Below are 20,308 nucleotides of genomic sequence, written 5' to 3' on the forward strand. Positions count from 1 at the left end.
TCAAATGCTCTCGAGACTTTTCTCAGAGTAAATGGCAAATAGGCCAAAATAGGGGTGAATGGGGGAGAACAGGGATAGGTTTCTTGAGTACCAAATCATCACATTAACATTTTAGAATGATTTATTCTTTTTTTTTATTATGCAACACAACGTTTTTAGTTATTGTTATTGCTGCCGAAAAAAAAAAAAAGTGTTGCCATTTATATGTTTATTTTTTATTTTTAATTGTGACTATATCTGAAGTGTTTCACAATTGAGACTTTGTTTCTTGTTGACTTTATATTTGACAATATTTTCTTATTTTTAACTCACAAATACAAATAGAAATAAAGTTTATAAGAAATAAAGAAAATTATTTCAAATAATAATATAAATATCGATTTTGGACTGACATTCTTCAATTTATAATGTTTGCGTGTGTGTGAAAGAACAAGCTTCTTTGTATTTGTTAATAATTCTATTCACAACGCTTCTGAAGTGTAAACAAGAAATGCAATCAACTGCAATCTCTTCTGGATGGTACAATACTGAATAAGTGAATATTTATGTCGGCCATCCCTGCATGGTTGAATCCGGAGCCTCTTGGTCTGATTTATCAGGATAATTAGAGGAGGTAAAGAACATACTAATTGTGCTGCTCAAGACACTTCATCCCATTGCTCTCTCTCTCTCTCTCTCTCTCTCTCTCTCTCTCTCTCTCTCTCTCTCTCTCTCTCTCATACACACACTCACACACAAACATTCAACAGAAGGCATGTTAACATCTGCAAAGAGAGTTCTAATGTCTCCTCACTTCAAGGTGGCACATTATTTTCAACAAACATATCAAACTTCAAGAGTCAGAAAGACAGTAATATGCCGTTGACTCCTGTAAGTTTTCTCACGTAGAAAGAAAATAGTTGCTCATGTCAATGAGATCCTAATGTCTAAAACAAGATCACCCCTCGCTCTTTTTCTATTAATTTCTAAGGCACATAAAATCTTTATTCTCATTTTAACAAGTGAAAGTCTATATTTGTTTTCTCTGCTGCACCAAATTGTGTGTCTTCTGCAGGCTCTGGGTGTCTCAGATATATTCCCATATTTACTCAATAAAGCCCTGGAGATGAAGGGCACAATTGGTCAGGGTAACATAAAAGCATGTTTCATCTTCTCTTACTGCCAATTAAAATGGGATAAATTGGAGGGTGGGCCAGAAAGGCCATAAGATCATGACATATGTGGCTCTATAAAGACTGAGGAATGAGCCGCATCATTTAATTTAAATCCAAACGGGCTTACGTTGGTCTGCATGGGGCAAAGTGCACAATTAGAGCTTAGCAGCTGGATCTTAATATATAATTATCAGGACCTGAGCTGGATTTCTGTTTACAGCATAACAGATCCATGTTTTCTTTGAGCAAATTAGGTAATGGTTTACATCTATACATGTCTGTATATTAAAATAGGTTTTCAAATGAGCTTATTTTATGGTTATCTATCTGCATTTGACTGTACATATCAATGCACGCACTGTTTGAAAGATCTGGAAGCCAAGTACATTTTCTTGTAGTAATGAGTCCATTATCTGAACACGTTAGAAGTAATGTGAATATTATCACAATTCTCTGGAATTCCATAGATAATAAGTTCGTTTCTAAATATTGTCTTTTGTATCCTAGATAGACTGGAGTCCGATTAAAGGTAATGTGTTATAAGTTTGTTGTCATATCCTGAGATATGGGTTTTCATCAGTGCATGAATGGTGTTTATCATTTGATATCCTCTGCTCTCATTCTGAGTCTGGTCTCATTAACGGTCACACAGACACTTATCCAAGGTGACTTCCATTGCATTCAATTATCTTCCACTTTGTATTCACAAAGCGATTAAACAGTGTAGTCCACAAACTGGGAATACATAAAGATGGGCAGCTGTGTTTTTCTCTTCTTTCTAGGAACATAGATAAATTTGTATGCCCGATGCAGCTGGACATGAGCACATTAATAAGCCATAGTTCTCTGCTGGTGTCCCTTTTGAGGGAGAGCTTTGTCACCTGGCTTCACTTACCTGTCACTTTCTCACCAGGCAGCCGTCAGGGTGATTAACCTATTAAACAAAGGGAATTGTTCATAAAACATCCTATAGTTATGTGATGGACTTATTTTACTGTTTTATGTATTGGCAAAATACCTTAAAATGTGCCTTTTGTCATTATTACAAATAATTAACATGCAATTCTGCTTATAGATAAGCAATTTCTAAACTTCTGTTATTATATTATAAATATCTGTTATGTCTTGAAGGGATAGTTCATCCAAAAATCTGTTATTTACTTACCCTCATGTTGTTTCAAACCTGTATTTAATTATATAAACTATATGTTTAATAAATAATTAATTAATAACTAATGATTTTTACAACCTAAATGAATCAAGTAGCCTACTGAATGAACTTAATATGGACAATGGCACTATTTTCTTCTAGAGCTGCTGTAAAAGCTTTAACAAACGTTGTTGCATTCATCTTCCTGTTATCACTGTAAAGCTGCTTTGAAACGATCTCTGTTTTGCAAAGAGCGCAATATAAATAAAGGTGACTTGACTATGCTGCAAATTTTTTTGGGATATTTGATATTTTGATAACTCATCTGCGAGTTGCGATCACAGCGCTTAAGGCATATGTTCACCATATGCCTTAAGCCGGAGTTTTCAACATATATATATATATATATGTATATGTATATATATATATATATATATATATATATATATATGTGTGTGTGTGTTATATATATATATATATATATTTTTTTTTTTTTTTGTGTGTGTGTGTGTGTGTGTGTGTGTGTGTTTCAGTTAGACTTTAAATCGCTGTTTTGTCAAATTACCTTTTCTTGGCCAGATTTATAGTCAACAGCATGCTTGACTGCTGTCTTTTCCAATTTCTCCCAATCCACTTTAGCCTTTTTCTTCACATCTGCAAAAAATGAATTCAGATGTAAAGCTCCTAACTGTAGCTACCGTTCACCCCACCACCCTGCAGTGACCCCGTATTGGTGTTTGGGGGGGGGGGGGGGGGGGGGGGGGTTTGGCTGCATAAATCAATATTATGAATCTAAGGGTCAGGTTTTTTTGGCGTTATTAAATGATAATCCGACTTGTCTCCACACAACAGAAGCTTCTAACTTCTTCCTTTGGAATATATTATAGCCAAGATAGCATTATTCATTCATTCACTGTGCCATATGGTAACATCAGAAATGTGCTTGTGAGTCTAGCCTGAAGGAATAGCCTGCGGTGTCTGGGCATTCGATATCGATTTAGCTCGCACCGTGAACTACCCTTTACTGGTTTTCTCTCTGGTGGTTTGGTATAATGCATTTTCTTTCCTTTCCACCACTAATTGCTTCCTCTCTGACCTCAAGACATATTCTGCAGTTCTGGCGAGCATCTTATATATATACCGGTATATATATATATATATATATATATATATATATATATATATATATATATATATATATAATGTTTGTTTGTGTGTGTGTGTGTGTGTGTGTACGAACTATGGGTGGGATGGGAACAAGAGGTCACTCATAGTGGGATCCCATGGGCAGTAGGCTTCAATCTTTTGACTAGAGCAGTTCAGGAATGTGGAAGTAGACACCACTTTGAGACTAAGAGCTGACAAACTGTTCTGGTACCACAGTCTCAGTGGAACTGTAATGGCTCCCCGTTTTACTATAAGCTTCGTTATCAGGACCAGCTGCAGCACCTGAACTCCTGTTGTACCGGCTTTCTTTACTCCCTAGTGCACTGGCCCAGACTGGCCCTCTCATTTAAACACAGACTGCTACCTGCATGAGTGCCTGTTGAGAATACACCCATTTGGCCCTGTGTTTCCTCTTATGAATTGCCACTCATACCTCTTTCTACCTCAGTCCAGTTACTGGGCAACGAATGCAGGCGAAAGGAAACGCAATTATGATATGTTATTTCCGCCAATGTGCCCTCAAGAGCTTTACTTGAAGGAGCTTTTCACATGTTTCCTGTAGAAAAAGTGTAAGAATTTTTTTTTTAACAACTTAATTTTGGAGCTTGCTTGGCCTTGTTGAATGAGTTTCTAACAGATAATATGATTCTAAACTAGTGTGATTATTTGATTTGCATAATTATTGCTAAAAAGAATTGTGGAGAGTCTAAGGTGGATCCACTAGACATATAATGATTTACAATATATCCCGGACAAGTCAACATGACCTTTTAAACTCAATTAATATTGAAACGGGACAGATTGTTGAAAGGTTGCATCTGAATTGGAGTGTTGCACTTGTAAATGTTTGGTGGTTTAATTGCAGTCACAAGAAAACAGAAAACAAAATACAGCCTGACATGCCCTTTAATTTATCAAACATGACTCTACTTTTAAAGATTGTTTCAAAGACATTCACATGTCAGCATTATACACTAGTGTGGACTTAGTGAAGGACACAAGTAAAATTAAATTATTCTATTCATTATATAAATAAATACATTCCCTATTATTCTATGCTATTATCTTTTTATCTATTTATTTAGCTATTGAATAGTTTTCTGTTTTTTTTTTTTTTATACTGGAAGCAGAAACAGAATTATTATTATCTTTTACATTTTAAAATTATTTGTTGTTTGGTTCCTCTGAAGAATGTTGGGCCTAACACAGTTGGAGTCTGATATCAACTGTGAATGTGGCTCTAAAATTAGACCCTTCTTAAGTTTTATACGGTGAAATTCAGGCATAATGAAATCGCTCTTAGTCTGGAACAGACACATAATAATTAAAGTGAATATTAGGTGTCATGTGGATAAATGTGAAATGCAATGGAAGATTTTTCATGGCAAAGGAAGAGAGAAGCAAGAGAATGACTCATCATCGGCTCAACCTCATGTTGCTATAATGTCACTTGTGTAACTTTTTCTGTGAAACGAAATGTCAAAGATACTTCTTTTCCAAAACATTGTGATCAGTATGTGAAGCTCAGTTGCAATTTTGATATACTGTGTAATATATACTCCTATATATTTTAAAATGTAATTTATTCCTGTGATGATTTTCAGCAGCCATTTTTTCCAGTCTTCAGTGTCACATGATCCTTCAGAAATCATTCTAATATGCTGATTTGCTGCTCAAGCAACATTTCTTATTATTATCAATGTTGAAAGTTATGCTGCTTAATATTTTTTGTGGGAACTGTGATGCATTTTCTTTTCATAATTCTTAGATGAGTAGAAAATTCAAAATAACAACATTTATTTGCAATATAGAAACCTTTGATAAAATTATAAAGTGTCTTTTACTGTCACTTTTGATCAATTTAATGCATCCTTGCTGAATAAAAGGATTCTTTTTTTTAAATCGTATGACTTTAGTGCTGTAATGTAGAACCGTAGTGTCTATAGTATATGCTTATATATATATATATATATATATATATATATGTGTGTGTGTGTGTGTGTGTGTGTGTGTGTGTGTATGTTTAGTGAATATAGTGAATACTTCACACTATATCCATTAAATCATTTTTCTACAGCACTTAACTCAAAAATACAATGTTTCTTTTTCTGAGAACAACAGAGGTCTTTTATGTGCTGCCTCTTTATTTCGTCTCTTAAATGCTTTATTCTTTTCTTTTGAATTGCATTCTTGAATTGCTATGCCTTTTATCTGAATCTATTGCATTTATATGCCAATTACATGCCAGACCTCTCTTGCCTTTTATAAAATGATATTTTCCTATAAAGAGTGTTGAGACAGGGTCAAATGTAGGGGCGGAAGAATATTACCTATAATTTCCCTAAGAAATTGGTGCAGATTTCCATCAGAGGCTTTGATTGAATTTGAATCCACAGCAGTCAATTGTAGGATGTGAGGGTGAAAAAGAAAATAAAAGAAAAAGCTGTTAAATAAATCCATAGATTTTCTTTGTTCATTGCTCCATGTAGTGGTAAATTGCACATCACTGTCCCTTTCACCAACTTGAGAGAAAAGTTGGTGAAAGGGACCAACTTTTTTTTTTTTTTTTTTTTTAAGACGAAAAAAATAATGTTTTTGTTAATTTCTGTATTTCATGCATTACTAATTGTGTTTCAGTTGGAGTGTTAGCACAATGAGAAATTCTGCGGATAAAAGGAAATGCATTGCAAGGCCACTGAAACAAAATGAAGGAAGTCAGGAAGATAATGAAGTGCTCGCTGAGACGTGGGGTGTGCAATTCCTTTATTCTACACGTCTAATGCCATTCTGACGGGATTGCTTCTATGCACTGCTGAATAAACCTAATCAAAGCTTTTGAGATCTGCCCTGCAAAGGTAACACTAGCAAAACAACTGTAACATATCATGAAACAACGGCTCATGATATATTCTTTTTGAGGAAAGAAATGGAATCAATTCAAACCATTTGACAGACATCAGGATGGCCACTAATGGCTAGTAAGCTGGGATAGGTTTTGTGTAAAATTTGGAAGAAAAAGAAAAAAAGAAGATACTTTTCACTTGCAATTCAGAGGAGCAGCCAGCAAGGACCGGTATTGCATACTTTCATCTTAAATTCTTTGGTTCCTATCATGTTTATTTTTTTCATCACTGCCTTTCATGTCAGTTTAACTTTGATACTAACACTCCTCCATCGACTCTATTCATAGGACACGGGTAGCCTATCTTCTCCAATTGGGTCTGACAGTCCAGTTTATCTGCCAATGTCTTCAGGTTTCAGTGATTTATTCGTCTCCCCAGGCACTGGATAAAGAGCATCAAAAATATGTCAGCAACAAACTTTTGTATTAATTGTCAACTTAAATGATCAACTTTGTATTGATTATCAATTCAAATTTAGTTTGCGTGCAACAAAATGAGCAACTGGTGTTCTTGAACACAGGTACTGTCAACAGTGACATGAATGAACTTGGCTCCAGGCTGCAATTAAAATGGTGACAAATGCAGCAAAAAATAAAAATGTTGTCAACAATAATTTAAAATCTAGTCACCACTGAAAGTTGGGAAAGCTTTTTGGGCATCAACATGTGATTTTGTCTCAACAAGGTCAGTGCCAGTGTTTCCTTGTCTTTCCTTCGCATCAACAAACACAGTGCATGCTGTGATGATCGATTCGCAAACAAATGACTTTTATGATTTTTTTTATTGAGTCAGTTGAAAGAATTCTCAAAATGGCATTGAACTAACTTGTTAATTTAGCGGTTTGATTCAGTTTAGTTTCAGTTTTCATGGACATTCTGTTTGTATTCGTTAGTCACATGTGTTTCTTTGTTCAGATTCCTGCCACTAATCTGTCTCCTTGGTTACCGTCATTATGAGTTCATGTGTATCAGCTGTGTATTGTCATTACCTCGTTCGCATTCAGTACTTAAGTTTACCCTTCACCGTCATTCAGTGTCTGTTCAATGTTATGTTTAGTTGTGCTAATGCCTGTCTGCCTACTCTTGGATTTCTTGTTATCAGACTACGTTTGGAACTATATGCCTGCATGCACGCTCCCGTGACAGTTATATCCAATTCAAAATGACCTGGAATTGTTACTTTGATGTATAGTATTTAGGTACATGAGTTTTTTAGGTTTTGGTCTTATATTAGTCTATTTATAGATAAAAAGGATAGTTTTTTTTTTTTTTGTATAATGTTAGTCTAAAAAATCGTACAACTTTAACAATATATATATTTAAAAAAAAAACATTTGTAAATATGACTGGTTATTTGGATTTGATTTATAATTATAAAGTTTGAAAGGGCTGTAAAGCAAAGTTTGTTTGCGTAACATGTTGGAACAATATTCAACCCAATTCAATTTTTTTCTCAATCATGCAGAAATATTATTTCAAAACAGAGTGATATTTATATGTTGCAAATACAATCTAGCATTAAATTAACTATGTTATACTAAATACTAGAAAACACCCACCATTTGTATCAAAAAATTCTGCAACTGTTCAACTTAAAAAGTCCCTTTGATCCTAAATGCTTCATTTTAGGAGATTAGACTCAAATTTGCTAAAAAAAAATAATAACTTTTAATACTTCAGCAACATCATGTCTATTAAAAGTAGATGAAGTGCAACACCATTAACATGAAGCAGCAGGATTGGTGCACCTCTTTGAAAATACCAGCACAGCTCACTTCCTGCAGAAAACAGTTGACTCAATCTCTTAATTAATTTTCACTGGACAGAAGTATTTTTAGCCTGCTCAGGATGGCAATGAAGTGATATTTTTCATGCTGGTTTGGAGAATGAGAAGTCATTGGTGGTCCCGATGTGGCTGAAAAGTCGTGGCACGCTAGCAATGTTCAGACATTTATTTGCTGAGGCAGTTACTCCCCTGGAGCTGGAAACAGAACAGATTGAATGTCATGCTGTGCTCTCTAGCATCCAGCACTTACTCAGACTTACTGAACGCATGTGTTGGTCTGACCTGAGGGTTGTTCCATAAAACAAGATTAGAATACAAGCCAGGCTTATTTTGGTTAGTCAGACTTATTGTCGGTGGATTCTGTTTCATAAAGCAAACTTAAAATAGTTCAAACTCAGTTACCCTGGCAACTTATGCTGGGAAACTAGCCTGGTCCAGGGCAGGCTAACTGTCAGGCTAAGCCTCAGTTGTTACACAGATCCTCTAACACTGACCGACAAGAACACAATGATATTACACTCTCAGAAAAAAAGGTACAATTTTGTACCAAAGAAGGTACAAACCCTTGTCACTGGGGCGGTACCTTTTACTGGTACAAAATTGTACCTTAATATAGAGGAACAAATTTGTTCCATTCCAGTTTGTACCTTAAAGGACATGATTTGTACCATGGGCAAACCAAAATGTACCTTTTGTTTTTAAAAACTTGTTGGTACAATATTGTACCTTTTATCAAAGGTACAAATTTGATCTCTTAAGGTACCGCCCCAGTGACAAGCCCCTTTGTACCTTAACTGTGTCAAATTTGTTCCTACGAGAAAGGCTATTTTTCTATTGAATAACAAGCACATTCAACAACTGAATCAAAAAGGCATCAATTTAATAATTTCTGTAAATACATATCAAATTCATATGAACATTTGAATACTTTCATTCCAACTTACAGTAAAGTATATCTTTGTGTAAATACATCAAAGATTTCACAATACAATAAAGACTTAGCAAAATTAACAGAATATCGCTTCTTTAAAAAGATTTGAAAGAATTTAAAATGCAAAAATGTTACAGTACATAAAATATATTTTCTTATCTACAACAAAGCTAGACTTGTTTTTTTCCCCCCACTTTTCACACAATACCCTTGCATTTATTTAACTTTTTAAAACACCATCATCCAACCCGAACTGCTCGGCAATTTCAGATCCCTCCATTTTTACACTGCTGAAGATTCTCCTCTCACTGAATACACGTCCAGTCAAGACATTCCCAAGATCTGCACAGTGAGTTGAGATAGCCGGTTCTTCCTGAACATAATGAAGAATCAATATTAGTAAAGACAGATGTAAATTTATTAAATTTATACTTCCAATGACAAGCTCAAATTTCACTTCTAGACTTAAAGGGATAGTTCACCTAGAACTGAAAATTCTGTCATTTACTCGCCCTCAAGTTTTTCCAAATCTGTTAACTTGAACAAAAAAGATATTTTGAGAATCGAAAATTAAACAGTTGATGGGGCCCCATTAACTTCCATAGAATATTTTTCATACTATGGAAGTCAATGGGGCCCCATTGACTGTTTCATTTTTTGGGTGAACTACACATCCTTCAACATCTCGTTTGGCATCCATGTAATGTGCTTCTATAACGGATTTCAGCTTAGCCAACCTCAAATTAACAACCTCAAAAACCTCAACCTGAAAATTATTTTGTTAATTACTCACCCTCATGTCATTTCACACCTGTAAGACCTTTGTTCATCTTCGGAACACAAATGAAGATATTTTTAATGAAATTCTGAGAGCTTTCTGTCCTTCCATTGGGAGCAATGCAACTAACACATTCAAGGCCCAGAACGATAGGAAAGACATCATTGAAGTAATCCATGTGACTCCAGTGGTTTAACCAATTTTATGAAGCGATGCAGGTGCTTTGTTTTAGCAAAAAAACACAATTTAACACTTTATTTATTAGGGGGAGCACTACGACGCATGCGAATTGTGTTGACTCAAGACCGGGTGTTGTTCCATGAATGTGCTTTAGATAATATTATTTTGTAAATATAGAGGTAAATTATGCTTCTTTTTTTTTTTTGGCAAAACAAAGCTTACATCGCTTCATAAAATTGAGGTTAAACCACTGGAGTCACTTGGATTAGTTTAATGGTGTCTTTACTACCTTTCTGGGGCTTGAATGTTTTAGTTGCGTAGGCTACCAATGGAGGAACAGAAAGCTCTTGGATTTCATCAAAAATATCTTCATTTGTGTTCCGAAGATAAACGATGGTCTTACAGGTTCGGAATGACATGAGGGTGTATAATTAATGACAGAATTAAAAAAAATTACTGAACTATACCTTTAAGAAATCCTGGAAACACCTTAAATCAACCACAGCATGCATTCGGTCCATTTTCTGGAATAACTGAAATGCAGATAAGAAAACAATTTTCACACACAAAAAAACTTTCTGCATTTTTACATTTCCCACAAAGTTTTAAATGATTCACTTAAAGCTTCATATAAAATACCCAGAAAAGTAAAATGTTAAACTAATCCATTTGAATTGAGAAGTTTGGTAAAAAATGTCTGAAGAGACTACCGCTTAGTATAATAAACAGATTAAATTTAGGATTTTATTCACATTTAAACATTGAACAAACAGAAGCTCAACCGCACTTGCTTTGACAAGCGAGAACAAACCTCAGTGGTTCTTGCGGAAGCTCAAGCGTGCTGCAAAACACATGAGAATGAACATCATCGGTTTTCGCACGTTTAGCAAACATGATTGAGCTTCTGTTTACTGCAACTGATGTGTGAATTGATGTATATTTTTATGTGAATAAAAGCCTAAATTAAATCTGTTCATCATATAAAATGATTGTATCTCTACAGAAAAACTTGGACTAAACTGCTCAATTCAAATTATTTTACGATCTCTTTATTATGGTAGCATTCAGGTATCAAAAGACATTTTGAAATTTAATATGCAAAATGGCAATGTAATATATAAAATGGCAATGTTCTTATTTAAATTTACATTTTCCATACCATATGTGCAATGTTTGGGGCAAAGTGACAATTCAAATTCAATAATATAATTAAATTAGCCATCTCCTACACTTGTTTTAACATATACCGGTAATTTAAACATATTACAAAATGATTAGAGATGTTTAAAGGCACAATTCACCAAAAATTAAAAAAACTCTGTCATTAATTATTCACTCTCATGTTGTTCCAAACCTGTAAGACTTTCGTTCATCTTTGGAACACAAATGAAGATCTTTTTAATGAAATCTGAGAGCTTTCTGTCCCCCCATTGACAGTCCATGCAACTAAAACTTTGATGCTTCAAAAAGTTCATAAAGAGATCGTAAGACCAATCCTTTTGAATCGAGCAGTTTACCGTAGTTCAAATTTTCATAAGACATGATCGCTTTATATGATGAACAGATTTCAGAAGCTCAACCGAACATGCTTGACACGTGAGAACAAACCTCTTTCTCAAACGTGCTGCGCAACACACGAGAATGAACCTCATTTGTTTTCGCATGTCAAGGGAACATGCTAGAGCTTCCTTTTACCGTATTATCTGATGTGAATTGATGAATAAAAGCCTAAATTCAACCTGTTCATCATACAGCACAAATTTTAGACTAAAACACTCAATTCATATGGATTAGTTTTACAATCACTTTAGGAACTTTTTAAAGCATCAAAGTGGTAGTTGCTTAGCTGTCTATGGGGGGTCAGAAAGCTCGTAATTGATGAAAGAATTTTCATTTTTGGGTGAACTAATTAACCCTTTAACATGTTCAACGTAAAATTGTAGCAAAATGATAATTTAAATGCTATTTTCCTTAATTGCATTTACACTCACAGTTAAGACACTTATGATTGCATTTTTATTAAATACCCACGATGAACGTGGCAAAATTCAATCTGGATTTAAAAAAAGGATTCCAAGATGATCTTTGCATCAAGTGCCTTAACTTTGAGTGTAAAAGCAACTAGGAAAAATAACCTAAATTATAGTTTTGCTATAATATTTGCTTGAACATTTTAAACATCTAATTTCTGTAATACATTTCATTTTCTATTTTTGAACTTAAAAAAAATTCAATGTATGTTTTAATTTTATGTTAAAGCTAGTGTAGTAATGCAAATTATTATATTATTGATTTTGAATATTTTTTTGCTCCAGATGTTGCACATATCATATAGAAAATGTAAATATAAATAGCCTACAGAAATACATTGCCATTTTACACATTACATTTCATATTGACATTTGGTACCGGTATGCTAACGTTACCATACTTTGTGAGTGTCAGAGTTTTAGGTGAATATACTTTCAGTTAAGTGACCGAAATCTTTCAGAGTTCATTTGAAGTGCAGTTACTGTGCTTTATCAAGATTGACATCACTCTGTCATTATGGCAAACATTTTGTCTTAGAAATATTCAACCTCATCAGAAAAAAGAATATCATAAGATTAAGAAACTCAAATAACACATTGTACTGATACTTGCCTCACAGCTGAGGACGCAGGAAGACTTTCAGATGACCAGCACTGACAGTTTACCATGCAGTTTACCCCATCATGATCTAAAAATCAAAGACACATTAGCTGAGTATATGACATCGCATTCAAAAACAGAACGAGTGATCAACTATTTTATCTGCGCACTGTTCGTTGGCGCTCAATCACGTTGTTCCAAAACCGCATTGTGGACTAATGTAAAGTAGGCTACACCAGCATGGCACCTCTGGTTGAGCATTCATTTACAACAATAATGTTTTAAATGTGAACTTACGACACAGAAACTCAATTGCTTTAAAAATTATGCAGACGGCTATCACTGACTGGATTCGTACAAATAAGCTATTTAACGTTACACTCGCTATTATCATGTTGAGTAGCTGTAACGTTTTATACATTTTATTTGGTTAAACATAAACATAAAACCCACCTTTGAATTTCCTCTTCTCTTCGTCTTATAATTCGAGTCCAGCCACTAAAGTACTTCTGACGAGGGCGGAGGCCATGGCTTGTGGTGGTGCTCCGTGCTCGTAATCTGCTTCCCGAAGTTCCCGCTCTCCGGTCTATTTGAAAATGCAGTAACGGCTGCAGTCAATAATTGCATTAAAAAAATTAAAAAGTGTAACGTTATAACTTACAAGTCAAATGGCTAAAAAGCATTTGGAGCAAAGCAACTCGCTAAAATAACGTTAAGTGGCTGAAACATTTATATTTTAGACTTGTGAACTAAATATATACATAAATTATAAGAACTCACCTTTAAATTTCGTCTTCTTCAAGTTTGATAAAATAATCTCGACCGCACTGCAGCCGTGTAGCTGCTTCCCGCTGTCAGTTCGGAAATTTCCGTGGCTGAAGCGATTTCGACCAATCAGTGTCTTGTTGCTATGCAAAATACTCAACACAGCAACCAATCATGAATGAAATAGTAATTTGGTCCATAACTGTACCCTTGATGTGAGAACAATTATGTACCTTCATTTCAATTGTACCTTAACAGGTACCAAACAGTATCATCAGTGGTCTTTCCTGTACCATTAAAGGTACTATTATTGAAAAGGTACAAAACTGTTCTTTGAGGAACATTATTTGTACCACCGTGTACCTTTTTTTCTGAGAGTGTACCACTGACACTGTCTCTTACCATTATTGGACTTTATTAACCACTAGTCCAAAAATAAATACACAGTATACAGAAAATCAACTTAAATAAGGCTACAATGATAAATTAGACAATATAGACCTATATACAGTATATATATATATATATATATATATATATATATATATATATATATATATATATATATATATATACTGTATTTATATAGATATTGATAGATAAATACAATATACTACAGGTTTTCTTTTTTTACTGGCTGGATGTTTTGTGCCCAAGATTTAATTAGATTGTTTTAAAGATTTATGAATACATTTCTCTCTGGTTTTGTTTGGCAGCTGTACATGTTTATGATTATTAGAAGAACATTAGAACACAATCTAAAAAAAAGCTTTTTAAAGCAGAAGTCACAAAATTAAAAATAAATAATTACATTTAACACAATTATACAAATTGACAGTTCCTTTAAAGACATCATATTTTCCCCCAATAAATATTCCTTATTTTTCCTTCTACTTTTTTCTTTTGTGATAATACCCACCAACACATAGCCTAAAAAACACATGATTAGAACAATAACCAAAAAGTACATAGTTAGAAACTTTTACATATGATTTAAGGGGGAAAAGACAAAAAACAATAAAAAAATATTAATAAAAATGTAACATTCACATACCTGTATTTATATCAAACTCTTATAATGACACATAATTCCTACTAGTTATTCAAGTAATATTATTTGAATATCAAATATTCAGTATTAAATAAGTAAATAAATAAAATAACAAATAACTAGAAATAAAAGGGAGGGAGGGTTATATAAAAATGTAGTTAATGTAGGCTAATATATATTCCTTTATTTTATGGAATATTCTTTGATTTTAGAGTTGCACATATCTTTTCAAAATGTATACATTTGCTCTTAATTTCATGTTATCCTCTCCATAGTGTACTTTAGAAACTAAATCTACTCATTTAAAACTGGGGATTCTTACTTTCTCCAAAAAAATATTGCATTAAAAGCTGTAATTCTCAGCATTCTAAATAAGTATACATCATCTTTATTAAGTAGCATAGGTCCTATACCCAAAACTATATTTTGTATCTTTATATATTTAGTTTCTTAAAAAATTAGGCTACTTCTGTTCACTGAAGTACTTCTGTTCGCTAGAAGTTTACGGCAACTTATCCAACATCCTAAAGATAAATTATTATAATTAGAAGATATTTCTAGTGTTATAAAATATCGCATATTAATTTTCCAAGCAAAATGTATATTTTAGTCAGAATTATTGCGCTCCTATTTGGCGCGCATGTGCGCAGCAGCGCTCGTTCAATATGAAGATTAGCAGCAAAATGGATACATTTGCATGACTTTCTAACATTTACAGATGGAGAATATAACTGTAAAATGTAAGTTTTGCACTGAGGGGAAAAAAAACATGTCACAAATGCATAAAACAGCACAAAATATACGCTGTTTGATGGTGGATCGATTTGATCCACGATCGACCTCTAGGGCTGCTTAAGAAACGCGTGCACACGCAATTATCTAGACTTGATAAACCTGGATCAAATTAGTGAGATTGCGTGAACTTCAATTACCTTTTATGGAACCACTTTAGCCCCAACTTATTTGTTAGGCTCATTCAAGTCCGGTTTTGGAGTTTAATCCCCGCTTTTCTAAGCGTCTTTTATGGAACAACCCTCTGGACAATAACTTTATTCAAGAGCTGCTATAAAGCCAAAACAATCTCTGTTACTTTAATTCATATTATCACTGTAAAGCCACTTTGGAACAATCTACATTGTTAAAAGCGTTATATAAATGAAGATGACTTGACTTGACTTGACTTGACTTGTTTAAGTAAATATTATTGGGTGAGAACAGACTAGAGCAAGCGATCAGAGGGTTGTTCCATAAAAGACGCTTAGAAAAGCGGGGATTAAACTCCAAAACCGGACTTGAATGGGCCTAACAAATAAGTTGGCAACTGTTTTTAATTTTGTGATTTTAACTTCTGCTATCTATCTATCTATCTATATCTATATCTATCTATCTATCTATATATATATATATATATATATATATATATGTGGTGATGTGATCAGCCATTATGGGGTTAATCCCCAAATATGGCGTTTCCGCGAGTATAAAAGGAGATGCGACCATAGGGGATGCGACGGACATCTGGGCGAGCGTTTATCCCGTTTCTGGGAAGTGACGTCACTTTCGGGGCGCCGGTTTCGGTTCAGGAGGTAAGGGCTTTTTGCGTCTAACGCATCTTGAATGTTTGGATCAGGAAGGGTGATTTGGGACTCGTTTACCTTGCAGTGTGGCAGAGGAGATTAGCAGACACGAGATGCAAACAGATTTCACTACGAGGTTTTTATTAGCACGTTGAGTGCATTGAGCACCGCGAGTCATTTACCACAGCGATACAAGCGTGGAGGTGTTGCAGCAGGCTTGGCAGACCTTGAAGACTGGCAGACGCTGTCGGCTCATGCTACTTACTGACTGTTTGTCTACGTGTGATACTAAACGACCCTGAAGTGGATGGGGTGGCGTTTCACTGTGACTGCTTCCATCCGGTTGTGGACTGTATTCAAGCCGATCGAAACACGCGTCGAACGTACAGCCTGCCCGGATATTTCTAAAATCGATCCTTAATGTGACAGTATTCCTCGACTGTTGAACTGAGGTTGGGGGGAAATAATTGCACACTGACAAATTCTCTATGTCACCCTTGTATTTATATAGTTTATATATGGGTGTTTAATCCGAATTCTGCATTCATTATTGTGTGATGACCTGATCTACTGTTTGTGACATTGTCGTTCATTTCTCTGTCAGGAAGTTTGTGGGGTGGTCTAGAATCCCCCGCTAACGTGCTGAGCACGGTCATTATAGAGAAACTGGCCTGTTTGGCCGTGCGTGTGATTTGTATATGCTTCTTTGACACCCTTGATGTGAGAGTGCATGTTTCGTGTATCATTTTTTGTATTGAATATTCTTTGTCCTTTTCCTTCAGAATCTGGGGCCATTCGTGGTTCCTGAAGTCTTCTGGGTGTGGTGGTGGTTTGATTGACAGTCTGCAGTGTTCACAGTGAGTGTAGTGTTGTGAGAGAGCACGAGTGGTTGCAGTGTTGATCTGATAGCCAGGACAAATTCCCCAGGTTCTGAAGTGGTGTGTTTGTGTTTGTGTGTGTGTGTGTGTGTGTGTGTGTGTGTGTGTGTGTGTGTGTGTGTGTGTAATGTGTGACGTGTCTGGTTTTAAGATTCTTTATTAAAAAGTGTGTTTAGTAAATTATGCTTTTTCAATAAACTGTTTGTACTTTCACCATTGTCTGGTATCTGACTCAGCCATTGCGTACCTGTGTGCTTTATGTACTCAAACTATTTCTGGGTTCCCGGATTACATCTGGGTGGCGTAGTCGGAATTCACCTAAAGTCTCAAACTGCCACATTTTGGCGTATAGTCGGCAGGGTGTTGTGGCTGTCGGACAGATTCAGACACGGTGATTGTTTTTTTCGTTTGTTTTTGTGTGTGTTTTGTACGAGTGGTGACAATACAGTGGATTTGTCTGGTAAGTGCCCCCCCCCCCCCCTATAGTATTTAATTATGGAGGCTGAATTACAGGAAATGAGAGAGCTTGTGATTCAGTTAAAGGCTGACAATGAGAGACTGCGACAGGAGCGGGCACCGGCTGAGTTGCTTGATCCTGGCGCAGCCTCTGGTAGTGTATTGCGACCGGTAGCGTCCAGTTCCGTCGATTCAAATATTGGTACCGTCGAACGCTTCGTGTTCATTCCGCGGGAACGGCGTTGTCAAATTTATGCGTTATGTAGGGAACTGAAGCAACTGGTTCGGTAAAAGCCTGCTGCAACACTGTTGGAGGGGGAAGCACGGGAGAAGATTAGGCATCGCCCTCGTGTTTAACGGGGGGATTGCACTAGAATTATTTTTAGTATTACGGGAAGTATGTGGCTGTTTTCAGTCATATGTAGCCGTCATGGCAGAGCACTTGTAACAAGTGTCTCGTGTAGCCGTTATGGCAAGTGTTTGTAACTGGTTTCTCTCGTGTTTCTTATGTAGCCGTCATGGCAGAGCACTTGTAACAAGTGTCTCGTTCCTCGTCGTGTAGCCGTCATGGCAAGAGTGTTTGTAACCAGCATCTCGTGTTTATGTAGCCGTCATGGCAGAGCACTTGTAACAAGTGTCTCGTTCCTCGTCGTGTAGCCGTCATGGCAAGAGTGTTTGTAACCAGCATCTCGTGTTTATGTAGCCGTCATGGCAGAGCACTGGTAACAAGTGTCTCGTTCCTCGTCGTGTAGCCGTCATGGCAAGAATGTTTGTAACCGGCATCTCGTGTTTCTTATGTAGCCGTCATGGCAGAGCACTGGTAACAAGTGTCTCGTTTTTTTATCATGTAGCCGTCATGGCAGAGCACTTGTAAGAAGTGTCTCGTTTTTTTATCGTGTAGCCGTCATGGCAGAGCACTTGTAACAGGTTTCTCGTCATGTAGCCGTTATGGCAAGAGTGCTTGTAACAGTATCTCTTGTGTTTCTTATGTAGCCGTCATGGCAGAGCACTTTTTAACAAGTGTCTCGTTTCTCGTTGTGTAGCTGTCATTACAAGAGGACTTGTAACAAGTGGTTGCGTTGTGGTGCAAATTCACTCTTCCTTTCCATTCTTTTAGCATCCATGTCACCAGTTCCCTTCAGGGGTTGTCTTTCTAAAGGACAAGGCTTATAGCTGGTCAGTTGTTTTAAGTATCCATCGCTTGCCAAAGGCAGTGGTGGATATGGGAAGAGGCGTTATGTTATCCTCTGGCGTAATATGTAGGGATGAATCGTCTTTTTTTTTTTAGTCTTTGGGATGACTCCTGAGGTTTGTTCATCGTCGGGACTACGATGACTAATGGGGGGGTAGATTGTGGTGATGTGATCAGCCATTATGGGGTTAATCCCCAAATATGGCGTTTCCGCGAGTATAAAAGGAGATGCGACGGACATCTGGGCGAGCGTTTATCCCGTTTCTGGGAAGTGACGTCACTTTCGGGGCGCCGGTTTCGGTTCAGGAGGTAAGGGCTTTTTGCGTCTAACGCATCTTGAATGTTTGGATCAGGAAGGGTGATTTGGGACTCGTTTACCTTGCAGTGTGGCAGAGGAGATTAGCAGACACGAGATGCAAACAGATTTCACTACGAGGTTTTTATTAGCACGTTGAGTGCATTGAGCACCGCGAGTCATTTACCACAGCGATACAAGCGTGGAGGTGTTGCAGCAGGCTTGGCAGACCTTGAAGACTGGCAGACGCTGTCGGCTCATGCTACTTACTGACTGTTTGTCTACGTGTGATACTAAACGACCCTGAAGTGGATGGGGTGGCGTTTCACTGTGACTGCTTCCATCCGGTTGTGGACTGTATTCAAGCCGATCGAAACACGCGTCGAACGTACAGCCTGCCCGGATATTTCTAAAATCGATCCTTAATGTGACAGTATTCCTCGACTGTTGAACTGAGGTTGGGGGGAAATAATTGCACACTGACAAATTCTCTATGTCACCCTTGTATTTATATAGTTTATATATGGGTGTTTAATCCGAATTCTGCATTCATTATTGTGTGATGACCTGATCTACTGTTTGTGACATTGTCGTTCATTTCTCTGTCAGGAAGTTTGTGGGGTGGTCTAGAATCCCCCGCTAACGTGCTGAGCACGGTCATTATAGAGAAACTGGCCTGTTTGGCCGTGCGTGTGATTTGTATATGCTTCTTTGACACCCTTGATGTGAGAGTGCATGTTTCGTGTATCATTTTTTGTATTGAATATTCTTTGTCCTTTTCCTTCAGAATCTGGGGCCATTCGTGGTTCCTGAAGTCTTCTGGGTGTGGTGGTGGTTTGATTGACAGTCTGCAGTGTTCACAGTGAGTGTAGTGTTGTGAGAGAGCACGAGTGGTTGCAGTGTTGATCTGATAGCCAGGACAAATTCCCCAGGTTCTGAAGTGGTGTGTTTGTGTGTGTGTGTGTGTGTGTGTGTAATGTGTGACGTGTCTGGTTTTAAGATTCTTTATTAAAAAGTGTGTTTAGTAAATTATGCTTTTTCAATAAACTGTTTGTACTTTCACCATTGTCTGGTATCTGACTCAGCCATTGCGTACCTGTGTGCTTTATGTACTCAAACTATTTCTGGGTTCCCGGATTACATCTGGGTGGCGTAGTCGGAATTCACCTAAAGTCTCAAACTGCCACATATATATATATATATATATATATATATATATATATATATATATATATATATATATATATATATATATATATATATATATATATATATATATATATATTGTCTAATGTATCATTGTAGCCTTATTTAAGTTGATTTTCTGTATACTGTGTATTTATTTTTGGACTAATAGTGGTTAATAAAGTCCAATAATGGTATGAGAGAGTGTCAGTGGTAATATCATTGTGTTC

At 36.2% G+C, this 20,308-nt stretch overlaps 2 long non-coding RNA genes across 5 annotated transcripts; one reads left to right on the forward strand and one right to left on the reverse strand.

Moving 5' to 3' along the window:
- Positions 1-9,186: 9,186 nt before the first annotated feature.
- LOC311098130 lies at positions 9,187-13,280 on the reverse strand. The gene is made up of 4 exons (XR_014609379.1): positions 13,133-13,280; positions 12,692-12,767; positions 10,516-10,581; positions 9,187-9,463 (listed from the first exon to the last, which is right to left on the reverse strand). It is a non-coding gene; the product is annotated as an uncharacterized lncRNA (long non-coding RNA).
- Positions 13,281-16,001: 2,721 nt separating this feature from the next.
- On the forward strand, positions 16,002-19,955 carry LOC311097649. Of its 4 annotated transcripts, none has more exons than XR_014609289.1 (3): positions 16,002-16,081; positions 16,158-16,929; positions 17,187-19,955. It is a non-coding gene; the product is annotated as an uncharacterized lncRNA (long non-coding RNA). The 4 variants fall into 4 exon arrangements; XR_014609291.1 differs by having other exon boundaries at positions 16,010-16,929; positions 17,187-19,350; positions 19,681-19,955; XR_014609292.1 differs by having other exon boundaries at positions 16,010-16,524; positions 16,855-16,929.
- Positions 19,956-20,308: the final 353 nt, after the last annotated feature.

This window comes from Abramis brama (assembly GCF_963993115.1).
Source record: "Abramis brama genome assembly, chromosome: 15".
NCBI lineage: Eukaryota > Metazoa > Chordata > Actinopteri > Cypriniformes > Leuciscidae > Abramis > Abramis brama.